General features: G+C 41.3%; 1 pseudogene; it reads left to right on the forward strand.

The window, feature by feature from the left end:
• Nucleotides 1-1,599: 1,599 nt before the first annotated feature.
• On the forward strand, nucleotides 1,600-25,420 carry LOC148117476 (H/ACA ribonucleoprotein complex non-core subunit NAF1-like; annotated as a pseudogene).

Consider the following 25,420-nt stretch of genomic DNA (forward strand, 5'->3'; position numbering starts at 1 on the left):
CAACCTATCCCAGGATCCAGCAATACCACTCTTGGGTATATACCCAAGAGATGCCCAATCATACTACAAAAGCATTTGTTCAAGTATGTTCATAACAACATTATTTTTAATAGCCAGAACCTGGAAACAACCTAGATGCCCTTCAGTGGAAGACTGGGTAAAGAAAGTGTGGAATATATACACATTAGAGTACTACTCAGCGGTAAAAAATCAATGACATCTTGAATTTTGCATGCAAATTGATGAAATAGAAAACACTAATCTTAGTGAGGTAATCCAGACCCAAAAGGATGAATACGGTATGTACTCACTGATAAGTGGATTCTAGCCATAAATAAAGGTCAGTGAGCCTATAATTCGTGATCCTAGAGAAGCTAAATAAGAAGGTGGACCCAAAGAAAAACATATAGATATCCTCGTGGATATTGGAAGTAGACTAGATTGCCAGGCAAAAATTGGGATCTTGGGGTTGGGGGTAGAGTGGGGGTAAGGGAACATTTGGAGAGAAAAGTGAGGAGGGGAGGATGGAGAGACCCTGGGGGAATGGGATGGTTAGGAGGAAGGGTGGATATGGGATCAGGGAAGATATCTTAATTAAGGGAGCCATTTTAGGATTGGCAAGAGACTTGACTCCAGAGGGGTTCCTCGGTGATGTCCCCAGCTAGTTCCTTGGGCAGCTGAGGAGAGGGAGCCTGAAGTGGCCCTATCCTATAGCCACACTGATGAATATCTTGCATATCACCATAGAAGCTTTATCTGGTGATGGACAGAGATAGAGACAGAGACCCACATTGGAGCTCTGGACTGAGCTCCCAAAGTCCAAATGAAGAGCAGAAGGAGGGAGAACATGAGCAAGGAAGTCAGGACCACGAGACAAGGAGTGTGTCCACCCACTGAGACGGTGGGGCTGAGCTAATGGGAGCTCACCAAGGTCAGCTGAACTGGGACTGAAAAAGTATGGGATCAGACAGGACTCTCTGAACGTGGCGGACAATGAGGGCTGACTGAGAAGTCAAGGACAATGGCACTGGGTTTTGATCCTACTGCATGTACTGGCTTTGTGGGAGCCTAGTCTGTTTGGTTGCCCACCTTCCTGGACCTGGATGAAGTGGGGAGGACCTTAGACTTCCCTCAGGGCTGGGAACCCTGACTGCACTTTGGACTGGAGAGGGAGGGAAGGGAGGGAGGGGGAGGGAAGTGAGAGGTAGGGAGGAGGCGGAAATTTTTTAATAATAAAATAAAAAAATAAACAAATCTTACCTGTGGTTTAATCAAATCAGCAAGAGTAGGTGCAATAACAGTTGCCTGCGAGTAGGTGGCGTGTGCACCTGTATCCACGTGCTTGATATTAGATGGCAGAATGAAAGAGGAAAAAAAAATCTGAAAAATATACTCAAATCAAGAAGTTAAAAATCACAGAGCGTGTGGTCTGTTTATGCGTTTCTGCTTCTCAGAAGTTTCTCACTTTGGCAGAGTGGCAGCTGTAGCTGGACCCAAAGCCGGCACTAGGCGCACGCACCTGGAGGTCCGGAGCCCTCAGCTGCCAGGAGCGAGCCCAGAGAAGCCCAGGGGAGCAGCCCACGTCTGCAGCGGACGTGCATGGAGCACGCGAAAGGCTGCTCAATAGTTTATTGCTCTAGCAGAGTGGCAGCTGTGACTGGACCCAAAGCCTGCAGCACGGTCGCGGGCACAGGGCACACATGCCTGGAAGTGCTCGGGTCCGGAGCCAAGGCGGCTGCGTTCGGGCGCCAAGTGTAAGTGACAGCGTATTCGATAAGTACGCTAAAATAACCAGACCTGCTCAAAACAACAGATATAATTTAATAATTGAAAACGGGGAAACTCACGTGACCAGAGAAGATTTGAAGTCCAAACAGGCCAGGCGAGGACAGCGTCCAGAGAGCGTGTGCTCCTATCTCCACCAAATTATCTACCTGGCTCCAGAAGTGATTGGCTGAGCTTCCCCATCAACAAGCAGCAATATTATCTGGGACCAAAAAGCACGGAGGCTGATCCCAGAATTGGAAATCTTGAATGAGGAATGCAGAGCCATTGATGTTCTTTGAGGGCCTGATGCCCATTAGGTGTCACTGCATAAAAATGACAGGGACAGCTGTTGGTGAAAGATGAGGAGGGGAACGAAGTGATCTGCCTGTATTACGCAGAGCTTCTCGTGAGCCCTAAGAAGAATTTAATTTGTGGCAGTCATCCAGGGAGATAGTCTTGGGAAATAAACATTGGTCATCAGGCCCAGCCATGTACTATTTAACTTATTCTTGTAACCTCCTACAGAAACCGAAGCCAAAAATGAGCAATCCAGCTTTCTTTTATAACAAAGTCTGTTCAGGACTGAATGAGGCTGAAGGTAAACATATTTCAAAAAGCCCCATTCTAGTCCATTCACAATTGGAAGCTGCAAAGATAAAAATTATTTTGCCAGTTGAGAGTCCTCCCATCTCAAAACAGGAAGGTCTTACTCTTTCAGAAAAAAAAAAATTCTGCAACGAGAACCGCGACATGGACATAGCACATTGCAACCTGGAAACAGATGACAAAGAAGTGTCAGAGCGTGTTCAAAGGAGTTTAAGGAGTCCCAGGGGAACACGATTTTAAGTAGTCACCTCAGAAAAATCTCCATTTTTTATATGAATTTTGGCCATGCTGTCGAGACAGGTTTTTCTCAGCTCTGGTATGCTGGCATAAGATTTAGCTATGCTATACTGGAGGTCAATCAGCATTTCCAAGTCTTTCTCATGTTCCTTCATTTGGGCAGTGGCCATAAGAACAGTTCTGATCCTCTTGGTCAAATCTTTGACTTCTGTGGGAAAAGCAGTTGCCTAATTTCAAAACAAAACAAAACAAGACCCCTATGTTTAGCAGCCTTATCAATAAGATCTAAGCGTGATCATCCAGTCCTGGGGAACATACTATGGTTTCTATTCCTTGTTAACTGTTCATGGTACTGCATTGGATGTGGCAAGTCTAAAGGGGCTTTAATTAGTTATTTTAAAAAAATATGTAACCAGCTAGGCTTCAAAAGCTTTTGAACTTGAGGGCATTATACTTAAAGCACAATAAAAACATGACCTTTGGAGCCACACTCTCTGACTTTAGATGCTGGCTGCTCCAAAGTATATGCTAGATGTTTATGGTTTACTTATAACAGTAACTGACAGTTATTGAGAGCACATCGGTACCAGGTACTAAGATGGATACATTATATGTTTTAATTTCTACAAGAATCCTATATATATCAAGTAGTCTTTCCATGCACTTCTACCAAAGGGAAAACCGAGGCACAGAGCAGCTGAGAGTTTCAGCCAATGTGTCCCGGTTGGTAAGTCATGGAGACAGAACTTCTATCCAGGTGATCTGGCTCCAGAACTAGTGCTTTACAGGCATTTTTCTGTACTTCTAAGTGTGCCCATCTTGCCCACCGACTATAATGCACACCTCAGTGAAAACCTTGCTGTCAATTTTCCATTTCCACAAATGAGAGGTTGTCAGTTACATCACATTCCAGAGAGATTCAACTCTGAAAGAGTTTCTGACCTCAAGACAGGGATGGAACTTAATATGATTTTAATATATGGTTCTGCCTTTCTGTCTGCTTTAACAAATGTCTGCTTTAAAAATAATTAGTACAATAATTAATACACATGCATCTTAGCCCTTTCTGCTTATTAACAGAAACTCTCCTTCCTGAAGGAAAGGCTTACCTTAATTTACCAGGGTTTGTCAGTAATGGTGACCTTAGCAGATGCAACTAAGTCATTCACAAATGAATCAAGGGAAAGCAAAGGAGATAGTCTCAAGGAGAACTAGCATCAGCCCTATTCAATTGGAAAACGTCACTAGCTACCTGTCTAATATGGCATTGAGCATGGTCACAACTGGGAGGGGCATGAATTATTGGAGCGTGAGTAGAATAGCTGAAATAGTATACATTGCTTCTGTGCTCACGGGATTAGTTGGACTGTATACTGATCCCCTGGGAAACCAGCTTCGATGCTTGAAAAGCAAACTTTCCCAGCCTGTGAGCAGCTGACACAGCTCCATGTTGTCCTCCCTGTAAGCAGCATTCCTATGGGAATGGGGTTTTGGTACACAGATTCCACACATCCCAAGCATCAAGTATGTTGTGACTGAGAGCTTTCAATTTTTTTTCAGATTTTATATAATATTGTCAAATATACTAGAATATAACCTTTCCCAAGAATGAGGACAATTTATCTCCCTGGGAGGATATCAGGACCTGTCCTCCAGGCAACCCAACAAGAGATGCACTTTTACACTGCTCTAGTTTTTAGGCATTTGTGAAAGAGCCATGGTGGTAAGAATCTTCGGTATGATTCTGATGAACTGGTGCTGAAGAATGCCAGCTTTGGATTGTTCCAACAAGTCACACAATCAGTTACCATAACTTTCAAAAGTCATAGAACTGACAAACAATGAAACCCTTTTGTGCCATTTCTCCTCTGCTGTCAGTGGATCTGTTAGCTAATCTGAGATTTTTTTTACATTTCAGTCACAGAATTTATTTAGCCAGTATTACAAATGGTAACAATTGTTAAGAAAGAAAAATACTTGTATCTTCTGAGTAAGTTTAGATGCATAGCAGAGAAAATGACACAGATTCGATTACTACCAGATGCTCATGTGTTTAATCTATTCAGTTAATGCTGAATATAACTGCTAGAAAGCTGGTGGCATGTAAAAGCCAGCATCTCACAAAGCTCACATCCTATACCTTCCATACTAACAATAACTGTGAATTCCATGACGGTTCCATGGTATAAACTCCCTTTGTTAGTTAAAGGGGTTCTTATTCATTATTTTGGTGTTGGGGATCAAACTCAGGACATTCACCATACAAGGTAAGCACACATTCTACCAGTGACTCAAAATCCTGGCCAAAGTGGCTTCAGTTTACTCCATACCTTCATAGGTCTGTCACTGTTTGTAAAATTATTGATAATGAATAAAGACTCCTGAAATCTTGATCTTCCACTTAGCGCAACATCAGCTGTCAGCTGACTTACACCAATTATTATCTGTGGGAAGAAATAAAGATTATTTTTTCAAATGTTTTTTTTTTAAAAAAAATCTTGCTTTGGGAGGTGGGAAGGGAAATCAATATACTGTGTCCAGGCTAGCATCTAACTTCGTCTTCCTGCAGACTTTTGCTGCCATGCCCAACATTTAATTGCTCCTTTGAAAGATTTTGCAAAGGCATGGGTTGTGGTGTTTGCTTTTAATTCCTGTACTCAGGAGGCAGAGGCAGAGAGGAGTAGAGGCATATGCAACAATAGGATCACTGTGAGTTTCAGGGCATCAGGATTATATGATGAAACCCTGTCTTTAAAAATAGAGTGATGAGGATTGCCCTTTTGTCTCTGGTGTCCTTGGACTACCAGGAGACCCCATCTGTTCTGAGTAGTTCTGTCCTGGAAGAGAGCACAGCTCCTGCCTCAGAGTCTTCTGTGTTTCACTTGACCCTGCCTTGTGCTGCCCCCATGATTGCCCTTTTGTCTCTGGTGTCCTTGGACTACCAGCTATCCCTGTTTCAGTGCTGAGGAGTTCCATCCAGAGAGGTAAGTGTGTGCTATCCCTAGGGGACTGTCCTGGAAGACAGCACAGCCACCACCACCCCCAGCTCCTGCTGCAGGGTCTTCTGTGTTCCACTCGACTCACCCTGCCCTGCCCCCATGATTGCCCTTTTGTCTGTGGTGTCCTTGGACTACCAGGAGACCCTGTGTCTGTGCTGAGGAGTTCCATTCAGACAGGAACAGTTCCTGCTTCTACACTGAAGAGATTGACCCAGACAGTCAGTCACAGCAAAGACTGGACCAAGACACTAAGAATCTCCTGGCTCCATGTGAAGGAAGACGTGGACAGGCGCCAAAGCAAGAATTCCTCCAACAACCTGAAAGGCAAGAGGACATCACCAGATTCCAGGGATCACGAAACAAGAAGAATTGAACACCTCAGAAGAAATAGAAGAAATCGACTTTAAACCAAACTACATGAAAATAATAGAGGGACTTATACAGGAGGTGGAAATCCAACATAAAGAAATAAAGATAACAAACAAAAAAAGTAGATGAAATGAATAAAACTCTCAAAGATACCCAAGAAAAACAAGAAAAAGCAATCAAACAGGCAAGGGAAACAGTTCAAGACTTGAAAAATGAAATGGAGGTAATGAAGAAAACTCAAACTGAGGGAAGGATGGATATGGAAAATCTGGGTAAACGAATAGGAACTGCAGAGAAAAGTATTACCAACAGAATACAAGAGATAGAAGAAAGAATCTCAGACACTGAAGATACTATAGGGAAAACAAACACACTGATCAAAGAACAAAACAAATCCAACAAATTCTTAACACAAAACATCCAGGAAATCTGTGACACTGTGGAAAAACCAAACCTAAGAATAATAGATATAGAAGAAGGAGAAGATTTACAGGTCAAAAGCCCAGAAATTATATTCACCAAAATTAATGAAGAAAACTTTCCCAACCTAAAGAAGGATATTCCTATGAAGGTATAAGAAGCATATAGAACATCAAATAGACTGGATCAAAAAGAATCCTCTCACCATATAATAATCAAAGCACAAAACAAACAGAATAAAGAACAAATATTAAGGGGAATAGGTCAAGTAACATATAAAGGGAAACCTATCAGAATTACACCTGACTTCTCTATGGAAACCATGAAAGACAGAAGGCCTTGGATAGATGTGCTGCAGAAACTAAGAGACCAAGAATGCAAGCCCAGACTATTATACCCAGCAAAGCTTGCATTTATCATCAATGGATAAAAAAAGGATATTCCAGGACAAAAACAGATTTAAACAATACATAGTCACAAATCCAGCCTTACAGAAAATACTAGAAGGAAAATCACAAACCAAGGAAGCCAACAACACTCATAAAAACACAAGCAACCATTGTTCTTTAAAAAGATATGATGGTGGGATGCCCCGAGCGGCCTGCAAGACAGGCAGAGGCTGCCGCCAGAGCACTGCAGGGTCCCCGGGCGAGCGGCAGTCAGGCGGCTGGATGCAGTGGATGGCAGAGTAAATGGACATAAGGCTATACATAAAGCTAAACATTTATTACTTAGAGAAGAGGGAGATATTTATTACTTAAAGAAGAGAAAAACAGAGAGACATAAAGAGAAACATAGGGAGAGACAGAGACACGTGTATACACACCAAGAGACAAGGGACAGAGAGAGGGAAGATGGAGACTAGGGAGATCAGAAATGGCTGGGGAGTGGGCGTGGTCAGTTCTTAAAGGCACTGCAAAAGAATAACAGCATCTAACAACCCTCAACCAGCACAACTCAAAGAAGGGAAACACACAAACACTACAACCAGGAAAAATAACCAGAGTCAACAACCACAGGTCATTAATATCACTTAATATCAATGGACTCAATTCACCTATAAAAAGGCACAGGTTAAGAGAATAGATACGAAATCAGGATCCAACATTCTGCTGTTCAAAGAAACACACTTCAACCACAAAGACAGACATCTACTCAGAGTAAAAGATTGGAAAATGGTTTTTCAATCAAACGGACCTAAGAAACAAGCAGGTGTGGCCATTCTAATTTCTATCAAAACTGAATTCAAATTAAAATCAATCAGAAGAGATGGAGATGGATATTTTTTACTCATAACAAGAACAATTCATCAGGAGGAAGGCTCTATCCTGAATATCTATGCCCCTAACATAAAAACACACACTTATGTAAAAGAAACACTACTAGAACACAAAGCATACATCAAACCACACAGTCTCATAGTAGGAGATATCAACACTCCACTCTCACCAATGGATAGGTCAACCAGACAGAAACTTAACAGAGAAATACGAGAACTATCAGATGTAATGAACCAAATGGACCTAACATACATTTATAGAACATTCCACCCTAACAAAAAAGAATTTACCTTCTTCTCAGCATCTCATGGAACTTTCTCAAAAATTGATCACATAATTGGTAACAAAGTAAACATTCAGAGATATAAAGAAATTATAGTAATCACCTGTGTACTATTGGATCACCATGGAATAAAGTTAGAAATCAACAACCATGCTACCCCCAGAAGGCCTACAAACTTATGGAAACTGAGCAGTCAACTAATGAACCATCTCTGAGTCAAGGAAGAAATAAAGAGAGAAATTAAAGTCTTCCTTGAATTCAACAAAAATAAAGACACAACATACCTAAACCTATGGAACATTATGAAAGCAGTGCTAAGAGGAAAGTTCATAGCACTAAGTGCCCACATAAAGGAAACTGAGAAAGCATACATTAGAGACTTAACAGCACACTTGAAAGCTCTAGGAAAGAAAGAAGCAGGTTATTGTATAAAACTGATGGAGAAAGTGGGGTGGTCACTGAAGGGGGCCAATCTCAGGGGTCATTCATGCAGGTTGCATCTGTAGGGGAATATGAAGCTGTGGTTGATACTTCTGCACACACTGTCAACCTCTGTACTATGGCCAGGGAAAGGTCTTGCCATTACCTGAGCCTGGCCCAGGAAAGGCTCTGCTATTCCTATGGGTCTGCATCACTGGGGTCTTTTGACATGCTGTGCTTATGCCATGAATGCTCATACATACAGGGGTGTACTCAATTCCCACAGTTCTTACCGGGGAGCTGGTTTTGTATTGAAGCACACAAGAATTCTAGACTCGCAGAAGGGAACACAAAACAGGTGTACACTATAAATCACATTGTTTGTAAAAGGGCCTAGCAGACTGGCACCAAGAATACAACCTTATCACATAGGGAAAATTTCAAAAGCCCTTCTCTCAGAAGCCAGCCAACATCAGTGTTGCAACAGCCCTTTTTAAATCTGTCATTCTTGGACTGGCTATGTTAACCCTTTCCTGGACAGATTGCACCTGCCTGTAGAGTTTGGAAGATAAACACATTGGGAATTTAAAGATTTTTTTTCTTCATCAAAAAATAAATACCTACAAAATGAAATACCAAAAGGGCAATCGTGGGGGCAGGTCAGGGCAGGATCTAGTGGAACACAGAAGACCCTGAGGCAAGAGCTAGGGGGAAGGAGGGCTGTGCTCTCTTCCAGGACAGAACTCCTCAGCACAGACATGGTCTAATGGTAGTCCAAGGAAACCAGAGACAAAAGGACAATCCTCATCACTCTATTTTTAAAGACAGGGTTCCACCATATAATACCAAGCTGTTAACAATACTGTAGCTCTGTAATAGAGTTTGAAGTCAGGAATGGTAATTCCTCCAGAAGTTTTTTTTATTGTATAAGATTGTTTTGGCCATCCGAGGTTTTTTGTTTTTCCATATAAAGCTGATTATTGTTCTTTCAAGGTCTGTGAAGAATTTTGTTGGGATTTTCATGGGGATTGCATTGAATCTATAGATTGCTTTGGAAGAATTGCCATTTTTACTATGTTGATCCTCCAAATCCAAGAGCAAGGGAGATCTTTCCATTTTCTGGTATCCTCCTCAATTTCTTTCTTCAAAGACTTAAAGATCTTGTCAAATAGGGCTTTCACTTCCTTGGTTAGCGTTACCCCAAGATATTTTATGCTATTTGTGGCTATCGTGAAAGGTGATATTTCTCTGATTTCCCTCTCTGCTTCTTTATCCTTTGTGTATACTAGGGCAGCTGATTTCTTGGAGTTGATCTTGTATCCTGCCACATTACTAAAGGTGTTTATCAGCAGTAGGAGTTCTTTGGTAGAGTTTTTGGGGTCACTTATGTACACTATCATATCATCTGCAGATAACGAAAGTTTAACTTCTTCCTTTCCAATTCGAGTCCCCATGATCCCCTTATGTTGTCTTATTGCTATTGCTAGAACTTCAAGCACTATATTGAAAAGGTATGGAGAGAGTGGACAGCCTTGTCTTGTTCCTGATTTTAATGGAATGGCTTTGAATTTCTCTCCATTCAATTTAATGATAGCTGTCGGCTTGCTGTAAATAGATTTTATTATATTTAGGTATGATCCTTGTATCCCCAATCGCTCCAACACCTTTATCATAAAGGGGTGTTGAATTTTGTCAAATGCTTTTCAGCATCCAATTAAATGATCATATGGTTTTTTCTTTCAATTTATTTATATGATGGATTACAATGATAGATTTGCGTATGTTGAAACAGCCCTTCATCTTTGGGATGAAGCCTACTTATTCATAATGGATAATTTTTTTAATGTGTTCTTGGATTCGGTTTACCAGTATTTTATGAGAATTTTTGCGTCGATATTCATGAGTGAGATTGGCCAGTAATTCTCTTTCTTGGTTGTGTCTTTGTGTGGTTTTGGTATCAGGGTAAGAGTAGTTTCATAAAAAGAGTTTGGCACTGTCTCTTCTGTTTTTTATTTATTTATTTTTATTTTTTAAAAATTTCCACCTCCTCCCCGCCTCCCTTTTCCCTCCCCCTCCTCACCTTCCCCTCCCTCTCTTGCATTAAGAGCAGTCAGGGTTCCCTGCCTCATTGGGAGTCCAAGTTCCTCAGCTCTCTATCCAGGTCTATAAAGGTGAGCATCCAAAAATCCAGGCTCCCACAAAGACAATCCATGCAGTAGAATCAAAACCCAGTGCCATTGTCCTTGGCTTCTCAGTCATCCCTCATAGCCAGCCACGTTCAGAGTGTCCATTTTGATTACATGCTCCACAACTCCCAGTACAGCTGGCCTTGGTGAGCTCCCATTAGATCAGTCCCACTATCTCAGTGGGTAGATGCTCCCCTCGTGATTCTGACTTCCTTCATGTTCTCCCTCCTTCTGCTCCTCATTTAAACTTTGGGAGCTCAGTCCAGTGCTACAGTGTGGGTCTCTGTCTCTATCTCCATCCATCGCCAGATGAAGGTTCTATGGTAATATGCAAGATATTCATCAGTGTGGCAATGGGACAAGGCCAGTTCAGGCACCCTCTCCTCTGCTGCCCAGGGAATAATCTGGGGACCTATCCTTACACCTGGGAACCCCTCTAGAGACAAGTTCCTAGCAAACCCTAAAATGGCTCCCTTAATTAAGATATTTAATTCCCTGCTCCTATATCCACCCTTCCTCCATCCCACCCATCCCATTCCCCCAAGCTTTCTCCAATTCTCCCCTTCTCCCCTCTTTCTACCCATCTCCCCTTACATCACCCCCATGCACCACCCCCATGCACCCAAGTTTTGCCTGGAAATCTTGTCTACTTCCAATATCAAGGAGGGTAACTATATGATTTTCTTTAGGTTAACCTTCAAATTTAGCTTCTCTAGAATCACGAATAATAGGCTCGAAGTCCTTAAATTATGGCTAGAATCCACTTATGAGTGAGTACATACCATATTCCTCTTTTTCGGTCTGGGATACCTTACTCAGTAAAGCGTTTTCTATTTCAATCCATTTGCATGCAAAATTCAAGATGTCATTGTTTTTCACTGCTGAGTAAAACTCTAATGTGTATATGATCTACACCTTCTTTAACCATTCTTCTATTGAGGGGCACCTAGGTTGTTTCCAGGTTCTGGCTATTACAAATAGTGTTGCTGTGAACATAGTTGAACAAATGCTTTTGTAGTATGATAGGGCATCTCTTAGGTATATTCCCAAGAGTAGAATTGCTGGGTCGTGAGATAGGTTGACTTCCAGTGTCCTGAGAAACTGCCACACTGATTTCCACAGTGGCTGCACAAGTTTGCATTCCCACCAACAATGGATGAGAGTTCCCCACTCTCCACATCCTCTCCAGCATAGGTTAGCATTGGTATTTTTGAGTTTAGCTACTCTGACAGGTGTAAGATGGTATCTCAAAGTTGTTTTGATTTGCATTTCCCTGATTGTGAAGGAGGCTGAGCATGACCTTATGTGTCTTTTGGTCATTCGAAGTTCTTCTGTTGAGAATTCTCTGTTCAGTTCAGTACCCCATTTTTTAATTGGGTTAATTAGAGTTTTAGTATCTAGTTTCTTGAGTTCTTTGCATATTTTGGAGATCAGACCTTTGTCTGATGAGGGGTTGGTGAAGATCTTCTCCCAATCAGCGGGTTGCCTTTTGGTCTTAATGACAGTGTCTTTGCTTTACAAAAGCTTCTCAGTTTCAGGAGGTCCCACTTATTCCTTGTTGCCCTTATTGTCTGTGCTACTAGGGTTCTACCGAGGAAGTCCTCTTCTGTGCCCATGTCTGTAAACTACTTCCCATTGACTCTTCGTTCAGGTTCAATGTGGTCAGATTAATGTTGAGGTCTTTAATCCATTTGGACTTGAGGTTTGTGCATGGTGATAGATATGGATCTATTTTCATTCTTCTACAGGTTGACATCCAGTTATGCCAGCACCATTTGTTAAAGATGCTTTCTTTCTTCCATTGTATACTTTTAGCTCCTTTGACGAAAATCAGGTGTTCATAGGTTTGTGGATTAAGTTCTGGGTCTTTGATTCGATACCCTTGGTCAACATCCCTGTTTTTGTGCCAATACCAAGCTGTTTTCAATACTGTAGCTCTTTAATAGAGTTTGAAGTCAGGGATGGTAATGCCTCTGGAAGTACTTTCATTGTATAGTATTGTTTTGGCTATCCTGGGTTTTTTGTTTTGCCATATAAACTTGATTATTGTTCTCTCAGGTCTGGGAAGAATTTCGCTGGGATTTTGACTGGGATTGCACTGAATCTATAGACTGCTTTTAGTAAAATTGCCATTATTACTATGTTGATCCTCCAAATCCAAGATCATGGAAGATTTTTCCATTTTATGGTATCCTCCTCAATTTCTTTCTTCAAAACCTTAATGTTCTTGTCAAATAGATCTTTCACTTTCTTGGTTAAAGTTACCCCAAGATACTTTATACTATTTATGGCTATCGTGAAAGGTGATGTTTCTCTGATTTCCCTCTCTGTATCTTTGTTCTTTGTGTATAGGAGGGCAACTGATTTTTTGGAGTTGATTTTGTATCCTGCCACAGTACTATAGGTGTTTATCAGCTGTAGGAGTTCTTTGGTAGAGTTTTTGGGGTTGCTTCTGTACACTATCATATCAAGTGCAAATAATGAAAATTTGACTTCTGCCTTTCCAATTCGAATCCCCTTGATCTCTTTATGCTGCCTTTTTGCTATTGTTAAAACTTCAAGTACTATATTGAAGAGGTATGGAGAGAGCAGACAGCTTTGTCTTGTTCCAGATTTTCGTGGGATGGCTTTGAGTTTCTCTCCATTTAATTTAATGTTAGCTGTCGGCTTGCTGTATATTGCCTTTATTACATTTAAGAATGAACCTTGTATCTCTGATCTCTTCAACACCTTTATCATAAAGGTGTGTTGAATTTTGTCAAATGCTTTTTCAGCATTTAATGAAATGATCATATGTTTTTTTTCCTTCAGTTTATTTATATGATGGATTATATTGATAGATTTTCGTATGTTGATCCAGCCCTGCCTCTCTGGGATGAATCCTACTTGATCACAATGTATAATTTTTTAGATGTGTTCTTCCATTCTGTTTGCGAGTATTTTATTGAGAACTTTTGCATCAATGTTTATGAGTGAGATTGGTCTGTAATTCTCTTTCTTGGTTAAGTCATTGTATGGTTTGGATATCAGGGTGACTGTAGCTTCATAAAATGAGTTTGGCAATGACTCTTCTGTTTCTATTTTGTGAAACACATTAAGGAGTATAGGTATTAACTCTACTTGGAAGATCTGATAGAATTCTGCATTGAAACCATCTGGGCCAGGGCTTTTTTTGGTAGGGAGGCTTCTGATGACAGCCTCTATTTCTTCGCGACTTACAGGTCTGTTTAAACTGTTCACCTGGTCTTGACTTAATTTTGGTAAATTGTATTTATCTAAAAAAGTGTCCATTTCTTCCACATTTTCCAAATTTGTCGCATACAGGCTTCTGTACTAAGATCTCATGATTCTCTGAATTTACTCTGTGTCTGTGGTTATGTCCCCCTTTTCATTTCTGATCTTATTAATTTGCGTGTTCTTTCTCTGCCGTTTGATTAGTTTGGCTAGGGGTTTGTCAATCTTGTTGATTTTCTACAAGAACCAGTTTTTTGTTTCATTGATTCTTTGGATTGTTTTCTGTGTTTCTATTTTGTTGATTTCAGCTCTCAGTTTGATTATTTCCAGTCTTCTACTCCTCCTGAGTGAATCTGCTTCTTTTTTTCTAGAACTTTCAAGTGTGCTGTTAAGTCTCCAATGTGTGCTTTCTCCGTTTTCTTTAATTGGGCACTTAGTGCTATGAACTTTTTTCTTAGCACTGCTTTCATAGTGTCCCATTGGTTTGAGTATGTTGTGTCTTTATTTTCATTAAATTCAAGGAAGACTTTAATTCTTTATTTAATTTTAAATAAAATTAAATAAATTTAAAGACTTTCTTTCTTTATTTCTTCCTTGACCCAGGGGTGATTCAGTAGTTGTTCAACTTCCATGAGTTTGTTGGCTTCCTGGGGGTAGCATTGTTGTTGAATTCTAACTTTAATCCATGGTGATCTGACAAGACACAGGTGGTTACTAATTTTATTTGGATCTGTGGAAGTTTGATTTGTTACCAAGTATGTGGTCAATTTTCGAGAAGGTTCCATGAGCTGCAGAGAACGTAATTCTTTCCTATTTGGGTGGAATGTTCTATAGATGTCTGTTAAGTCCATTTGATTCAATACCTCCAATAATTCTCTTATTTCTCTGTTAGGTTTCTGTCTGATTGACCTGTCCATTGGTGAGAGAGTTGTGTTGAAGTCTCCTACTATTAGTGTGTGTGGTTTGATGACTGCCTTGAGTTCTAGGAGTGTTTCTTTTACATAAGTGGGTGCCTTTATATTAGGGACATAGATATTCAGGATTGAGACTTCCTCCTGATGAATTGTTCCTATTATGAGTAAAAAATGTCCATCTCCATCTCTTCTGATTGATTCTAATTTGAAGTCAGTTTTGTTAGAAATTAGAATGGCCACACCTGCTTGTTTCTTAGGTCCGTTTGCTTGGAAAACCTTTTCCCAACCCTTTACTCTGAGTAGATGTCTGTCTTTGTGGTTGAGGTGTGTTTCTTGTAAACAGCAGAATGTTGGATCCTATTTTCGTATCCAATCTCTTAGTCTGTGCCTTTTTATAGGTGAATTGAGTTCATTGATTTTAAGTGATAATAATGACCAGTGGTTGTTGACTCTGGTTATTTGGGGGAGGTAGTAGAATTTGTGTGTTTTTTTTTCTTTGAGTTGTGCTGGAGGAGAGTTGTTAGATGTCAGAGATATTGTGGGGGTTTTTGTGTTACCTGGATTGTAATTTTCCTTCTATTACTTTCTGTAGGGCTGGGTTTGATGCTACGTATTGTTTAAACTTGTTTTTATCCTGGAATATTTTGTTTTCTCCATTGATGATGAAGGAAAGCTTGGCTGGCTATAGTAGTCTGGGCTTGCATCCATGGTCCCTTAGTTTCTGCAGCATATATATCAAAGACCTTCTGGCTTTCATGGTTTCTATAGAGAAGTCAGGTGTAATTCTGATATGTTTCTCTTTATATGTTACTTGACCTTTTTCCCTTGCAGCACTTAATATTGTTTCTTTATTTTGTATGTTTTGATTATTTTATGGCAGGGGGAATTTTTTTTTGTTCCATTCTATTCAGTATTCTGTATGCTTCTTGTACCTTACTAGGAATATTTTTCATTAGGTAGGGAAAGTTTTCTTCTATAATTTTGCTGAATATATTTTCTTGGCCTTTGTGCTGTAATTCTTCCCCTTCTTCTATCCCTATTATTCTTAGGTTTGGTCTTTTCACTGTGTCCCAGATTTACTGAATGTTTTGTGTTAAGAATATGTTGGATTTGTTGTGTTCTTTAATCAATGAGTTTATTTCATCTATAGTATCTTCAGTGTCTGAGATTCTTTCTTCTATCTCTTGTATTCTGTTGGTTATTCTTTTCTCTGTAATTTGTGTTCATTTACCCAAATGTTCCATACACAGCTTTCCCTTGGTTTGTGTCTTCAACTGCTTCCATTACCTGTTTGATTGTTTCTTTCTTGGGTTTCTTGCATATCTTTGAGTAATTAATTAATTTATTCTACCTTTTTGTTTGTCTTCTCTGTTTCTTTAAAGCCGTTTTTCACATCCTGTTTAAGGTCCTCTGTTATTTTCATAATGTTACATTTAAAGTCAATTTCTTCTACTTCTTCTGAGGTGTTCAATTCTTCTTGTTGTGTGATCCCTGGATTCTGCTGTTGTCATGTTGCCTTTCAGGTTGTTGGAAGAATTCTTGCATTGGCATCTGCCCATGTCTTCCTTCAAATGCAGCCAGAAGAGTCTTCGCGTCTTGTTCCAATCTATGCTGTGACTGACACTCTGGGTCGATCTCCTCAGTTCAGGAGCAGGAACTGTTCCCCTCTGGGTGGAAAGTCTCAGTGCAGGAGCAGGAATTGTTCCTGGGCCAAGGATCATGCAGAAAATAGGGCAGGCTTGGGGGAGACAGGGTCATGTGGAGCAAAGAAGTCCCTGCAGCAGGAGCTGGAGAAGCCATGTGCTCCCTTCCCTGTCTGTCTGCCCAGGGATGGCACACACTCACCTGTCTGATTTGATCTGCTCAGCACAGGAACAGGGATACCTGGTAGTCCAAGGACCCCAAAGACAAAAGGGACGGGGCTGTGAGTGCAACTGGGCAGGAGGGAGTTCCTTTGTTTTAATAGCCAGCCTGCAGCAAGGTAAGACTGCAGGCAGGGAGATTTCTGGCCAGTAAGGCACTGATCCTGTAGCAGAAGATATGACGGAGGAGTAAGTGTGCTCCTGACCCGCCACAGAAGCCCAGTAAGGGAACACACAATTTTCCCACCACCCTTATCTCCCTGGGTATTTCGAAGGGGTGGCTTCCCACAGCCAAGCCCTCTCTCCTCGTACCCCTTCCATGCTTTCAGCCAGGAACCGCTTCCCTTCCTCCCTCCCTTTTTCAGGTTCAGTGTGGTCAGATTTATATTGAGGTATTTTGAAAATACCTTGGCTTCAAAATTGAAGTCAAAAGGTTTGTTACTTTGGAGAAGAGATTTTGCTTTTGTTTTCACAGAAAATGAGAGGCTATGGATTCATTCTGAGTTAAGAAAAATCCAGTATAATCAAGGAAGGCCACCTGAGAAATCTCCGACAGGAACAGATGGCCCAGATGTCTGAGTTCTTCATCCAGAACAAGTTCAAGACTGCTGCCTGAGATGATCAAGACTCACAGGATACTCCAGTCAGGACTTGATGATAATTCTAAATTTTCTTTAGGTCCCCATATGATTATCAGCGCCCTCAACCAGCAGGAAGTAGCCTGAAATACTACGCCCACATTCCCAACAAATGGACTATGGGTATTTTCCTTTGTTTAAAAAAAAGAGAGAAATGGTGTGGGAGAATTGTCTGTATTCTGTCAATCATGTATTTTAATAAAACGCTGATTGGCCAGGCAGGAAGTATAGGTGGGTCAACCAGACAGGAAGTAGAGGTGGGGCAATGAGAATAGGATAAGACTAGGTAGGAGGAAACTCCCTTAGCCACTCCTGCGCAGACCACTGGAGAGGAAACATGTAAGCTGCCCAGCTGGAAAAGGTACAGAGCCATTATGGCTAACATAGATAATGATAATGGATTAATATAAGTTACAAGGACTAATAATAAGCCTGACCTATTGAGCCAATCAGTTTATAATCTTATGGAGTCTTGTGTGTGATTTTCTTTGGGGTTTACCGGCTGTGGAGTACCGGACGGGACAGATACCCCAACAAGCTGGCCCTCATGTTACAAATGGCGCTAACGTGTGGACAACTGTATCCACATAAAGCCTGAGACAGCTTGGCAAGTAATTCTAGAACAAAATGACAGCATTGTGTGTGGTTTCTTGGTAGCAGCAATTTCTTGGGTCTGCTCTGCTTGCTAGAGGCAAGCAAGCACTCTCATCTAAGAGAGGCTCCCTGACTCAGCTTTAGCTGCAAAAGCCTGCAGCTCATTAAGAGGTCCTGCCACGAAACACTTAAATGGTGTTGGTGAAAAGCTGAATGCATGCTTTTCGGTTTTCAGCCGTAGCAGGAAAAAAAGCGGCGCTGTTTTAAAATGCTGGCTTTCTGGGCTGTCCTGCCAAGGCAATCTCTGACTCTTTCAGGCAGGCAGTCCGACTGAGTGTGGTCTGTGAGCAGAATGCTGCAGCTTGCTTGCTAGCAAGGACCTTGAAACGCCATAGAGTTGTGGCAGTGAACACAGCTCTGGCTGGTATCTCAGCCGTAAGGCTGGAAAGTTAAGAAATGGGCTGGATCTAGCCGTCAAAGTCACAGCTTTAATCTTCTCCTTAAAGACTCATGTAGTCAAAAAAGAGAGAGAGATACAGTAAAGAGAGGTTCAAAGATGAAGAAAACCTCTAAAGAGTTTACAGTGTGTTAAAAATATATACAGGCTAAAGGTTAAAGTCATTAAAAATAAAAAAGAAAGAAAGGGAGAAACAGGGTATGGTGGTACACACCTTTAATCCCAATGCCTGGGAGGCAGAGGTACACTGACCTCTGTGACTTCAAGGGACAGAGGTAGAGATTGACCTCTGTGACTTCAAAGTGTGGTAGCACACGCCTTTAATCCCAATACCCGGGATGCAGAGACAGACAGATCTCTGTGAGTTCAAGGTGTGGTAGCAAACACCTTTAATCCCAGCACTGGGGAGGTAGAGACAGGCAGATCTCTGTGAGTTCAAGGACAGTCTGGTCTACAGAGTTATTCCAGGACAAAGATGTATACAGAGAACCTGTCTCAAAAAGCCAAAAGTTAAAAGTAAAAATAAAAGAAATAGAGGTTGAAATAAAACCGCATAAAGATGGAAAATACACAGAGAATCTTGATACTGTATGCTATTCTGCTCTCTTTGAATTGTTTGAATGCTGAGGAAGGAGCAATGACTGCTAAAAGATATTTGTTTATAAATGCTGCTGAACTAATCCAAGATAGATATTTTGAAAATACCTTGACTTCAGAATTTGGATCTAAGGATATGATACTTTGGAAAGGAGGTCCTTCTTTTGTTTTCACAGAGGATGAGACCCTGTGGATTGCTTCTATCCCAATATGGTATGATAGACCACGTCCTCCTGAAAGGTTGCTGTGAACACCCTCAAGAAATTACTTCACTCAACTGCCAACTGAGATGAACCTGGCAGACAGGTTTTATCATGAAAGACCTGATTAACAGCGCCCCTATTCAGCAGGAAGAAGTTTGGAGAGAAAAGACTACGTCCATATTCCCAGATATTGTTTATAAATTGTTTTACATTTAAAGGGGGCTATGGTATAGATATGAATAATTTTCTTTGTTATGGATTTTAAGGTCAATTTTGTTATATGTATATATATATATATATTTCTGATCTTGATTGATGTATTGTGATTGTATAGTTCATTTAAAAATGCAATGTATAATTAAAAATATAGGTTGTTAATGGATAATTATCGATAATAGTCAAGCTTGTAGTAATGTTAGTTTGGTTTTCTAGAGGTGCATAGATATATTTCAGATAGACATTCATATCTTTCAAAGACTACAGAACATGGCATTTAATGTTTTAATAACTTAGGATTTTTCATGACAATGAGACATGTCTGCTCCTGGCAGCACCAATCTACTTCAAGAGGAAGATGGGCATCGAAGAGGCTCCTTATGGAGTTTGATAGACATTTGGGCAAGAAACTGCTCTTGCCTGGACTGTTGCATAAACTGGACACAAAGAACCTGCAGAGAGAGGACTGCTGAACTTGCCTAAGGGTGAGATGATCTTTCGGGGTTCCTGATTCATGAAGGAGTCTGCGAGACATTCTGCAGGACACAGCAGATAGTGACTGAATTGCCTTTGAAATTTCCTGCTTCATGGAAATGTCTGCTGGATACTATGGGCCTAAAGGCCAAAGATGGATGCCCCAACGGTAGAGAGGAACTTTGGGTGACTGTCCAGGCAACAAGATGTCTCTGTCATTTCTAGAGTTTTGGAAGTTGCTTACTTTTTGTTTACTTAGGTAATATTATATACTTCTGGAGTCTTTAATGAAGTTGAAGAATGGTTAGTTATAGTTATAGTTTTCCTCAGTTATGATAAAAGATAAAATAGATATAGACATTGTAATTACACTTCTTACTTAATAACTGTTTTGTTATGTGTAATTTTACTATGTTAAAATGAAAGCCTTTCTTTTTTGTTTAAACAGAAAAAGGGGAAATGATGGAGGAGGGTTATCTGTCTATTGTGTTATTTTCATTGGTCAATAAAGAGACTGCCTTGGTCCCTTGATAGGACAGAAAATTAGGTAGGCAGAGTAAACAAAACAGAATTCTGGGAAGAGGGCTATGAGGCAGACACCATGGAGCCAGCCACCAGGTCAGACATGCTGAATCTTTCCCGGTAAGCCACACCTTGTGGTGCTATACAGATTATTAAAAATGGGTTAATCAAGATGTGAGAGTTAGTCAGTAACTAACTCTCTAGAGATAATGGGCCAGGCAGTGCTTAAATGAATACAATTTGTGTGTTGTTATTTCCGGGACTAAGCTAGCCATGCGGGAGCTGGGCGGGATGAAAAGCAGGCCTGCCTGCAGCCCCTCGCTACAGTCTTCAATCTATTTGGACTTGAGTTTTGTGCATGGTGATAGATATGGATCAATTTTAATTCTTCTACATGTTGAAATCCAGTTATGCCAGCACCATTTGTTAAAGATGCTTTCTTTATTCCATTGTGTAATTTTAGCTCCTTTGTTGAAAATATGGTGTTCATAGGTTTGTGCATTAAAATTTGGGTCTTCGATTCGATTCCATTGGTCAACATCTCTGTTTTTATGCCGATACCAAGCTGTTTTCATTACTGAAGCACTGTAACAGAGTTTGAAGTCAAGGATGGTAATGCCTCCAGAAGTACTTTTATTGTATAGGATAGTTTTGGCTATCCTTGGCAACTTCATATGTTGTTTTTGTTTTGTTTTGGTTTGGTTTTTATTTTTTGTAACAGGGTTCTCTGTGTAGCTCTGGCTGTCTTAGAACTCATTCTGTGGATCAGGCTGTACTCCAGATCACAGAGATCTGCCTGCCTCTGCCTCCTAAGTTCTAGGATTAAAGGCGTGTGTCAACACTGCCCAGTTTACACCTCCTTATTAGAATGTTTTCGATTCTTCCTTATAATGTCTTTGAGAAGCATGTGACAAGATTCCACACTACATCTGGAAGCCTAAAGCAATTAACTATATTATGTCAGAAAGAGGAGCAAAGATACTGGATTGTCTTGCCCAGCCTTAATACAAAGGGCGGTGCTTAGTTCTACTGCTGCTTGATAAGCCATGCTTTATAGATACCCACGGGAGGCCTGCCCCTTTCTGAACAGAAACAGGGAGGGGAGGATTGGGGTGACAGAGAGGAGACTGGGGTGGGGTGGGGGAATGGAAGGAGAGGAGGGAAGGGAAAATTTGGTTGGGATATAAAATAAATAAAATACATTTATAAAACGAAAGAAGAGGAGAGCAAAACAAACAGCCCAACCAAAACCGCCCAAAATAATCCGTAAGTGAAGAGAGAACAGGTGTGATTTCTGCATTTGGGTTCTCACCAATGCTGTTTACATGATGCTCACATAGTTTTTACTTTCAAAGCACTCCCACGTCTATTATCTTAGTTTCCTCTTCCAGCGAGCCTGCAAGCGAACTTGCTTTTACTTTATTTTACAAATCAAAAGAATAATGATTTGGAAAGAGAAAAAACATCTGAGAAAATCCTGAGCAGCCAGTAAATTTGCCTGGACATTATTCCTATAAGCTATCTTGTTACAATGGGTATTTTGGCTGGCCGATTTTCTCATGATTTCCAGTAAAGATTGCTAGACATTTTAATAAAAACATAAAAGAAAATCCTTCTGCCCTTCCTTCTTTCTCCCACTCCCCCCCTCATATCCTTCCTTTGTCTACACAGCCTTGACTGATCTGTAACTTGCTATATAGATCATGCTACCCTCAGATTTGTGACTACCCTCCCGCCTGTGTTGCCCAAGTCCTGACATTAGGGGCATGTGTCACCATGCCTGACAGAAAACTGATTCTAAAAACAAATATAAAACAATAGAATCTGAGAGGCAGAGGAGGATTAAGGACATTTTAGTCTGAACACTTCACTCTATGGATGACTGAATTTTAGTCATTTCCTAAGGTTTTACCAGAGCACAGTAAAACTTGGCTTGCCACCAGCGTTTCCTTATTGCTCCTACCAGGTTATCTCAAACCAAACTGCCCTGCCTTTGGCACGTAGACACTGCAAATGTTTTCCTCTCAACACCACCAGGTGAACTCAAACTCATCTTTACCTTGAAGCACTGGGTGAAAAATGATATGGTGTCTAGTACTGTCAGGGAAACCTCAGTTGCCATATTGCCTTCCAGAAGTGCCTGGTAGAAAATGTCTGCTTCTTTTGTGGCAGAACCTAGGGTAAGAGAAGCAAATTAAGCCACGCCCAATGTAAACTCCCACAAGGGTACTTAATGATCTCCTCTGGAAGCCTCATGGAGAGTCTTGCTTTCTTAGAAGGAGCCCTCAGCATCAACAGACCTGACGAGCTTCGCTTCGCTGCAGCTATTCCTTACTGAGTCAGGGTCTGGTCTAATCACTGCCGCCTACCTTCCACTCCCGCTATCAGTGCCAAGTGATCTTCAGTATTAGCACCCTGTCAGCAGGTCTGCTTCATGGACTGAGGTGTCCTTTTGTTTGGTGATGTGGTCTCAGTAATGAGCTATGGTGATGTAACTAGGAAGTCATGTGGGAGGCATCTTAGGCCATGCTGCCAACATGGATGGAAAAACGAGAAAGCCTTACAAATCCAGTACCCTCTGCCAGTGACATGATACTTGTTTCTAAAGCCCAGACTCTTTATGGGCTGACAGAAGCGGGCTCATCATACTTGTACAAGAAGCAGGGGCCTTCAACATTTGCAATGACAATGTGTAAAAAGTGCTCAGTCTTCTAGCTCAGGGTCTACCTGCACAAGACCTCGTTTACTATCATTGGGCTTCACAAAGCCAATTTTCCCGGCTTCTTTTTTCTGTGACCTCCGGAAGTCCGTATGAAAACAAGTGTTCTCAGAGTTTTGATTAATATTTGCTTTTGAGAGGGAACTTTCTCTTTATCTAGTCCTGTGACATCCCCAGTTAGGAAAGATTTCTCTCCTTGTCCTCAATGCCTTCTCAATCCTTTACCCTTTTAAATACACTTTCAACCAATAGGATCTAGTACTTGTTATTATTTGGTGCTACTGGGGATAGAACATCAGGTCTCATGCATGCTAGGCAAGCACCCTAGCACTGAGCAAGGTTCCTGGTGGTTCTTGTTCTTCCTTTTTCCTTTTCATTATAAGAGTTGAGATCAAATTTGCTCAGGTAGACCTTGAACTTGTGAACTTCTTGCCTCACCTCCTCAGTAGCTGGGATTACAGGCTTGTACTAGCAAGCCCACCTAGAGTTGATTTACTTCTGCAGTCAGGAGGGGACATCTATGTCATTAGTCATTAAATAAAAAATAGCAACTCTAAATGGATATTATCTATGCTATCCTATTAGGATATTAGTACTTTCTATTAAAATTTAATGGAGCTAAAGAGATGACTCAGTAGTTTGGAGCACTTATTGTTCCTCCAGAGGACCTGGGTTCAATTCCCAGCACCCGCATGGTGACTCACACTCATCTGTAATTCCAGTTCCAGAGTATCAAAGGCCCTCTTCTGGCCTTAGCAGGCACCAGGAACACATACAGTGCAATACATACATTCAGACAAAACACTGATAAACATAAAATAAAATAAATAAATCTAAAGTTATTGAAAAATAAAATTTGACAATCGTGATAAAGGATACCTAATATAAAAATATATTAACAGCAATTTCATAGAAAAATTCCTTAATACATGCCTCCATCGCCGCCCCAGCCGAGGAGGCCCGCGTGGAGCCACTGAGGTGGTGGAGGCCACCGCGCAGCTGCAGGCGCTCAAGTTCGGCAGCTCTGGCCAGGGGCCCGCGGCGCCGATGTCACCTGAGGAGCCCCAGGAAGCCAAGCAGGTGGAGCAGGCCCCGCTGGCAGAGGAGCAGCCGCCAGCCCCAGCGCCGACGCCTAAGCGAGGCCTGTGTCACCAGCCCTGACTCCGCGGAGCCGCCGCCAGCCCTGCAGGCCTCGGACTCATCGGATTCGGACAGTGAAAGGATTCGGATAGTTCAAGTTCCTCCTCTTCATCCTCATCTTCATCTTCTTCCAGTGTCACTTCCTCCAGTGCTGTCAGATGGAGAGGAAGATGTACAAGTTGAAAAGGAAAGCAAGAATTTTCCTGTTAAAACAAAAGATGAGTTGCTGCTTAATATATAGGAAAACTAAAAATTCAGTCATGGCTCTCAGTACTCCAGAGATTGGATCCTACTTTACAACTATATCTGAAAAGTGAAGGCTCACCTAATCGCATCAGGAACGGCCCTCTGTTGAAGAAGTGACTGTTATTCTGCCCGAAGACATTGAACTAAAGCCTCTTGGGAATGTTTCAAGCATTACTGAACAATTAGTAATAATTGAGTCTCTGACTAACATGCCTCCAGTTAATGAGGATACTGTCATTTTCAAAAGTGATCGACAAGCAGCAGGGAAGGTATTTGAGATCTTTGGACCTGTTGCCCATCCTTTTTATGGGTTACGGTTTAATTCTTCAAACCACATTGGGAATAAAGGCATCAAAATAAAGGATACTATGTATTTTGCTCCATCTATGAAAGACTTCACTCAGTATATATTTCTAGAAAAACTCAAACAGGACAGAGGATCGGATGCCTCTCGGAAGAATGATCAGGAACCACCTCCAGAAGCTTTGGATTTTAGTGATGATGAAAAAGAAAAAGAAGGCAAACAAAGGAAAAAGTCTCAGATTCAAGGGCAGAAAAAACTCAAATCCGAATTGAATGAGTCAGGTGAAGATTTTGGTGAAGTGCATCAGAATTGGAATGCTTATGGCTCTCCTTCAGAATATTCAAGGGGATATCACAACAGGGAATTCACAAGAGGCTTTCCCAGGGGCAGATATTCCAGAGGAAACCACAGCAGGCCTCCACTTCAGCAGTTGTATAACTCAGATCAAATGGCATCTCAAGAGACTTTGGGATTTCCACCTCAGAGACAAGATAATCCTGTCATGCCCCACTATCCCTTTCCCCCTCCCATGTTTGATATGCATAACTTTTCACTCCCTCCCCCACCCCCACTCCCACCCCCTTCTGTAAGTATGGGGTGGACTGGACCTAACATGGCCTCTCATCCCTTACTTAATTTACCATACTTCCTACCACCACCACCCCCTCTCCTACCCCCTCCCCCTCCCTCTCCTGGAGAGGGTAATTCTTCTCATTTTGGACCTTACTATTAG

Source organism: Myodes glareolus, chromosome X (genome assembly GCF_982192425.1).
Source record: "Myodes glareolus chromosome X, mMyoGla1.1, whole genome shotgun sequence".
NCBI lineage: Eukaryota > Metazoa > Chordata > Mammalia > Rodentia > Cricetidae > Myodes > Myodes glareolus.